Source organism: Idiotropiscis lumnitzeri, chromosome 13 (genome assembly GCF_059441095.1).
Source record: "Idiotropiscis lumnitzeri isolate Australia: NSW breed Sydney's pygmy pipehorse chromosome 13, RoL_Ilum_1.0, whole genome shotgun sequence".
NCBI lineage: Eukaryota > Metazoa > Chordata > Actinopteri > Syngnathiformes > Syngnathidae > Idiotropiscis > Idiotropiscis lumnitzeri.
In genome coordinates, this window is record NC_142403.1 from 15,878,425 (window position 1) to 15,886,343 (window position 7,919).

Below are 7,919 nucleotides of genomic sequence, written 5' to 3' on the forward strand. Positions count from 1 at the left end.
ACGCTAAATAGGATTTTCTGTGTTTGAATTCAATTGCTGCCAAATGTGCAAACGGGATCCCATCCAGATTGAACCTAAAAAGCTTTAAGCTTCAAGATATTGTTCGGTAAATCGTCACTGTGGAATGGAATAGCCTAAATAATACACAGACAAATAAAATGAGATTATTATTCGGATATTTTCAGGCACAACATCCGAATGGAATGGACTAGCGCTATAAAGCTATATTATAGCGTACACATTCAATGAAAATGTTATTATTTAATTTCTCTTCCATTATATTTACATAATTAGGTTTACTGATAATAGCTTCAGGATTGAATACATGATTTTTTTTTATTTCAATTTTTGTCAACTATTTTTTATTACATCATACTTGTGGGAAAGAATGGAAGCATAGATTAAATCAGGTGTGGGCAAACTACGGCCCGGGGGCCACATGCGGCCCGTTAAACGTTTTAATCCGGCCCGCCGAACTTAAAAAAAAAAATTTAAATGAATAAACCTTGTTAATGTTTTATTTTCAAAATTCTGTGGTTAAATTAAATGTATTTTTTTCTCCGATAACGCCAGGTAACCAAAACAATTCATCCATCTGTTCCGGGTCCAGCCCCTCTGTCAAATTTTAGAATCCATTGTGGCCCCGCCAATCAAAAAGTTGGAAGAATCAAATCAAATAAATAGAAGACATCCAATGAAATAATGTAGAATTCAATTTAATATAAAAAAAATTAAATGTAATTAAAAAATAAAATGGAAATATTAAACTATATATATCATAATAACATATAATAATCATAATAACAAAAATAATAATCATAATTTGAGAAATACGAAACGGTCGTTGGAATTTGTACTCTAAGTGTACTTAGTAATCTAAGCAGGTTCTGCCGTCAGTCTACTCCAGTAATCGGAATCGAAAAACGTGACTGCTTAATGGCATACAAGTTGCATCTGGCATGAGGAAAACACAACAAAGGCCTTTTCCCATGCACACAAATGTGTGTAGAGTCATGCACATGTCACACACACACGCACATGCCTTTACAGAGCGCACACACCCAAACGCGGGGGCGGGAGGTGAGGGTTGTGGGGGGACACCGGCACGGTACGATAAGGCACCTGAACTCCGACGTTTAATCAATAACTCACCCTGCAATCTAATACACAAACACTCCACGACTGCAAAGTAATCACTCCTTGCTTTGTTATTTGCGATAACAAAACGGGGGAAAGGCTCTTCGCACGACAGGCTCATGTTTCAGTTTGTTTAAGTGCTTATTACGTTTAGTCATGCTACGCTGTTCGTTTGGGATATTGGATACAGGAAGCTATATTGTGTGGTTTGCCTTTGCAAAAAGTATAACAAGTAACATATTGACAGCAGTAATATACGAAAAGGACGTAAATGTGGAAATGTAAAATGTTGTGAATGTAAAAAAATCTTCAAAAGATTATCATTAGCGAAGAGAGAAAGCGTATTTTTGTTTATGAATATTTTTTTTTCTTCTCGCCAATCAGCTGTGGTCCGTGGCAACAATCAAAATGCAGAATATACACAAACCGATTATTTTTAAAATCACTTTTAAAGGTTAAAATCATCTCCACTATATGGATAATTATTTGATTTAAAAAAATCATTCCAGTATTTTGCCAAAGTGAAAAACTCAGTGTCAAGGCAACCACGTACGGTATTTATTTTCCCTAGGGCAGCCTATGTGATCTGAAACGACCTGACAAGTTAATCAGGAAATGTTATGCCAAGTCAGCTAATTTCCATTTTTTTTACGCTGTGGTCGTCTGAGAATCAGAAATGATGCGGAGATGTACCTAAACACTGGAAGCAGAGGATTTAAAAGTGATTTACTCGAGAGAACGGCACTGCAAAATGATGCTAACAAGGTGACGCGAGCAGCTAGCCGCCAAGATCAATGCGGAAACGCCTTAAAAATGAAATGGCCGCCTTACAACAGATTACATCAAAACTGCTTTTTTTTCCCCCATGCTAACTAGCAATGCGTTTGACGGATGAGTGAGCAATTCTGCTTGGACATGAAGGTAAACATTTACTCTGAGCAACAAATTAACATCAGGCATGCCAAAACAAAATCAGTTCACTTTTTTGTTCAGGCGTGTCGCTGAATCATAGAAAATTCCAGGAAGCCAGATTTTTTTTTTTCACAGTCACTTAGTTAGAATCAATGTCAACTACACAAAGTATTTGGGGAAAAAAAGATCTGCTCAAATTCACACACTCAGTAAACACACCCTGAGAGACAACTTTTTTTTTTAAGCTAGGTAGCCAGCTAACAAGACTGCTCGAGAGATATCTGCATAAATATCAAGCTACAGTAGATAGCTAGATAGAGACATTTGAAAAGATAGCTACAGCAGCTATAAATACCTAAAAGACAAGTTTGCTAGCTAACTAGCTAACTCGTTTGATAACTAGGTTAATCAACAAATTCATTAGCTAGCTACAAAGCTAGTTCCATTTGTTCTGCCTGACAGTGTGGGTGAACCGTTTCCTGAGTTGGAGCGGCTGAAGTGTGCCCTGGCACTCCTTTTTTGTGCCACACTGAATAATATTTGAAAGATGCTCTTGAGTTTTTGAAGGGTCGGAATGAAGCCGAGTGCGCTACAATCAGTACACACACTAAATTAAGAAGAATACCCACACTGTTACGATTTGCGTAGTTGGACAGTTACCATGTTCACACCTTGATGTGAATGCCACGCTCAAAGCGTCAATGTATGGTTCACTGGTTTAAATGCCACTTGAATTGATTGATTTTCGAAACCGGGGACTTTCTTCAAGCTGTAACCAAACATCAGCTGCTAACATGCTAGTAAGCAAAAAGTGTTGTTAGACTATAACATAATTTTGCTAAGTCTTGCTGCCAACATTTGGTGCAATTGAAATTATTTTGAAATATGATTTTTTTTTTTGTTCAATTCTAGCACAAAGTGGAGTTTTCTTTTTTGAATGCAAAGGATGTTTGCGCCGTTGTGAGAGTGAACACAGCTGGCTATTTTTCCCCCAGCCAATGGAAGTGGCTCTCCCCATTCCCTTTAAATTCAGCAGAGGCGTGGCGGATTTGCTGGCGTCTCCATGCAGGAGATTGGAGCACACAAAGTATTTTTAAAAGGAACTGCAATCCGCTTGCGGATTATGTAAAGTTGGCCGCTGTGAAGTGGGCACTGGGAGGCCACCTTTCACCCCCATTTGTGCATCCGCGTGTGACAACTAGTTGTGCCATGATCAGGTTTTTTTTTTTTTAACTATATTAAAAATGATAATAATAATTCCTTGAATTAATCGATTTCCACAATTCAGAGGGATTGAAGCACGCTGTTGTCGTATTTATGAATACAATACGATGACATTCACCACACATGTCCACAGAGTTCAGGATCTTGACCAAAACTACCAAAATCATTTCACACCACTTACACCCCAACTTAGACCTGCTTTTATCTGGTCTAATTTCTGTCACCAAATTGTCAGGCGTGCCGGGGGGCGTGTAATATAAAACGTCCTCGGGCCGCCGGAATGCCCACGTAGACGAAGCGTGGTCTGCCAAATTCCCAAACACGGCAAACTAGACTTGCCCCAGCAAGAAATATGAAGCTGCGACCGTTTTTACGCCAAGCGCGCGTGCGCTTCTTTACGAAAATAGAGCCCTTAAAGTTACTTTGTCCTTTTTTCCAGGATTTCTCAAGCAAACGCAGCTTGTCTATTCAGGTAAAATTTGAAAATGTATAACGTTGGCTATCACAGGTGACGCATGAGTTGAAGACTGAAACTGAAATCCAAACATGCACTGAAATGCCATCTAAACCAAACCAGACACAATTAAAAACAACCTAAATCCACTTTTGACTTTAGAATTGAAACACCGGATTTTTGTTGTTGTTGACGAGGGGAAGAAAAAAAAGAAAAACACTACTTACATGACTGCATGAGCAACGCAGTTCACCTGGGCAGGTAGAATGTTGTAACATTAAACCGCCGAAGAAAGGGGCGGAAGGAAGGAAGGAAGGAAGGACTTTGTCCGTTCTGCCTGGGTCGCTCGAGAAACTTTACCCCAGCAGTGCCGCACTTCGGGGGATTTCTTCAACCGGCAGTGACTTCACAGGCAGGCAGCGGCTCACCTGCGAAAGGCCAAGGTGAGTTTGAAGCAGGAAGTGGCAGCGCAGACAGGGGTGGGGCTACAGATACTGTTTAAAAAAAAAAAAAGACAAACCAGACGAACCTGATCACCCAGCAGGGGACAGATAAGAAAAAAAAAAAAAATAAACGGACGTGAGCGTTTTCATTATACACCACCAAGAGAACATACAAAGTAACGAGAGGTATTTTGGAAAGCAAGAAAACACAGATTTTGAAGTCGAAATAGGTTGAAAAAAAATTATAGTGTTGTGCAAACAATATTTTTTAATTAAAAAAGACATTTTTCCATAAAAACAAATGAAGGAAGAACTTTAAAAAAAAAAAAAAAAAAGCCTTAACGTTACAAGAAATAATATCATTTTTCAAAACATTTTTTTTTTTTTAGAGTGACAACTAATCCTATTTTAAGATGTACTTTCCCTCTCTGATGGTGACACCCTCGAAACACGTAACGAGCATTTAGGTCTGAGTCAGCCTTTGACGCACACGCAGCTGAATCATGGCTGCTACAAGCGGGGTGTTGTGACAGCCTTTATGCAGCACTAAAAAAATAAACAAAAAAAAGATTTTAACTAAAGGGAACATAATGCACAACTAATTAAAATAACACAAAACAAATAATTTTTGTTTTCTTCAGATATCATTTCCTTCGCTAGGCCCCCCCCTAGTACAATATATTTGCTGCTATTATTTATTCAATTCTCTTGCTTTCCCTCAATATATTATGTGTTTAGATGTGTTTATATTATTTTAAAAGCATGTTCAAGACCAGAAAGAATGAAGTGCTATAGATGGTATTTAAAAAAAAAAAAAAGGATTCGTAGGTCGTATTTAATTAATTTATTTATTTAATATTTCCATATTGTAGTTTTTGCTTATTGTGATGTTGTTCTGGAACGTCCCCCCCCTCCTCCAGCAAGCCAATTTTGCATCAAAATACACAGACAAAAGAAGAGGCATGCACCCAAAGCTCGTAAAGATGCCAAACTGACAAATGTTTCACATCTGGAAATGTCAAAACGGCTCATTTGCGACCCCGACAAAGTTACATTCCTCATCTTTTGTTTCTTACGCCATTTATGCAGCGATGCTCCGTCTCAGCATGGCACACATTGACATGACGTTATTAACTAAAGCATGACGCCAATGCCTCGGTCCTTTTTATGTTCTTTTCTTTTGAGTTGTTACTTATTTTTTTTTTTTTTTTGGGGTGAATTATTTATTTTAGCAGCAAGGCCACGTTGCGATAAAATCATGCTTTTTGTGCAAGGAGACTGGAAAGCAGATGATAAAAAGTTTCATAAACAGATACCAATTAAAACAGTAAATCACGGTGAAGGGGGGGGCGATGAACAAGATTAAAAAAGAGGGGGGGTGGATCTAGATGTATTGGTAGAAAATATTCCATTTGGAAGTAGTAACGAATTTTATGCAACGTGACGAAGACAATTTCGCATAGAATCACTTATTTGCATCGCAAATGCAGATATCGCAATCAATCTTGGGGAGACGTGACCGACTGGGATTCAACGTTTTAAACCGCATCATGAGGAGCAGAACGAAACTGGACTAAACCACTGGGCAGGGAATAAAAGTCAGAACTTTAAAGCAAACAGGATAGAATCAAAGCAGAGGAAACTTTTAGTTTTCATAATAACACCTCATTATGGAGAAAAACAAGTCATCTTGGGCGGACTGTCATGAGCTTAGGAAGGAAGAAAAACTTTTTTTTTCAAAAAATAAAAAAAGATTTTGGGGTGTAAAAAAAATATTTTTTTTATAAAGAATAATTTTATTAAAAATAATAACTTGCACTTTCCGAATGATGAAAAAAGCATGCCAACTTAATATAAAAAAATATTAAATATAAAAATATCCAACTCAAATTTCAGCTTCATCATTTCCATTGTGCATTCTTGTTTTTCGTTGATTTTCATGAAAGCAATTTGTCTCTTCTCGTTTGATTTGCATACCCGTGATAAACTAAGCTCGTCAATTCCACTCCCGCGTGGTGCTAATGGCTTTATTCAAGGATTCATCAGTCTCGTGTCTACTTTCGACCCAGGGAGGAGTGTCAAATTCCTTCACGAGGTGTTTGTGAACACTGTCACGCGTGGGTAGCGCCACTTATTTGCCAATTTGTCAACAGTCGCGACAAAGAAGAAGAGGAAGGTATTTGTACCTGTGGGACAATGCCAGACGCTAAGTATGATGTAGTGTCGGAAGCACGAGGAACGGCCAGCGGTGCGTCAAGATCCCCTTTTAAGCATCAAACGGTCGTCGGAAGGCCACGGGAGGCAGTTAACCACGGGCTGCAAATGAAGATGAATTCAGCTCATTTCTCGGGGTGTCACAAACACACCTTTGAACATTCTGATTAACACGGTGACACACGTAGCGGTGAACACGGTCCGGTATGAACGCTCAAGTGTTGCGGGCAAGCCGTAGAAAAAAAAGGCAGAATTGGATTCCATTCATTCAGTTTTCAAAATAATTGACAAGGAACAGTGGTTGGAAAACCTCGAGGGAGCTAAACCTAGCCAATTACATTTTTATTAAGAGCTTTGTTGCTAATTTGGGTGGCTAGTCAGCTAGCTAACAAGCTAGTTTTCGAGTGATCTTGATTAATGCTTTGAACTCAGAGTGGCGTTTGACTTTTGAGGCATACGCATAAAAACATGACATTAACATCAGGCCACAGGCGTTTGTCACTTTGTGACACTGATTATTTCTGAGCTTCTGTCGCCATGGTAACGTACGACTCGCGCTTTCTATCGATGGTCACCTCACTCTGTTGCCGAGGTGACGCGTGACGATGGTCCTCTTGCGGTCATTGTCCTCGGCGGAACAGCAGCCTCTCGAAGACGGCCACCGGTGAATAATAAGGCCGCCTTTGATGTGAAGCATCACAAAACGCCTCGGGGCTCAAATTCTGATCTGAGACCGGGCCACCTGGAACAAAGACTGCAGAAGACATCACGCGGCATCTGGTACTGAACGGATGCTTTGTCCTTCCCGAACGCTTTCTAAATCCACTAACACAGGCTAAGCTAATGCATTTACACTTCTGATTTGTCTGATGGCTAACTAGCTAGTTCAGTGGCTAGTTAAATAATGAGCGAGCTAATTCAATTGTTAATTAATTACCCAAACAAATTGTATAAAACTTTGAGGAGCGAGTTAATTAGAAAAATGTAATACTTCTGAATTAAATTCAATGAAATGTTTTGGAGGTGCTAGCTAGCACCTATGAACCGATGAAAACATTTTAGAATAGAATAGAATAGAAATAGAAATCCCTTTATTGTCATTGTACTCAAGTGTGCAACGAGATTAGAGGGCTCCCCTCTCCAGTGCAATACAACAATAATACAGACAAATATATAAATTAGATAAATAAAGAAGACAGTGCAATGGAATTCAGTACTGAATAGGGCATATAGAAACACATCACAATGCTGTTTTGCGAGGTTAGGGTGGTCTCGTGTGTGTGTGAGAGTTCAGTATGTAGATGGCTCTCGGAAAGAAACTGTTTCTCAGTCTATTGGTCCTTGATTTGATGCATCTGTAGCGCCTGCCAGAGGGCAACAGGTCGAACAGGTGTGAGTTTGGGTGGGTATTGTCATTGACGATGTTGAGAGCCCTTCTGAGGCACCGGGCGGTGTAGATGTCCGACAGTGGGGGGAGAGGGCAGCCAATAATCCTTTGCGCTGTTTTGACTGTCCTCTGGAGCCTCACTCTGTCC

At 39.4% G+C, this 7,919-nt stretch overlaps 1 protein-coding gene across 3 annotated transcripts in view; it reads right to left on the bottom strand.

Moving 5' to 3' along the window:
• The window catches only part of lnx1 (ligand of numb-protein X 1), a 37,420-nt gene extending 30,003 nt beyond the window's left edge, over window positions 1-7,417 (bottom strand). For 2 of the 3 annotated variants that reach the window (XM_088313076.1, XM_088313074.1), the window contains exons 1-3: window positions 6,960-7,417; window positions 6,357-6,486; window positions 3,955-4,155 (exon numbers count right to left, since the gene is read on the bottom strand). The gene's annotated coding sequence lies outside the window, so the exon portion shown is untranslated. The remainder of the gene's footprint in view (window positions 1-3,954; window positions 4,156-6,356; window positions 6,487-6,959) is intronic. The other variant, XM_088313075.1, reaches the window with a different exon arrangement.
• Between the last annotated feature and the right edge of the window lie 502 nt (window positions 7,418-7,919).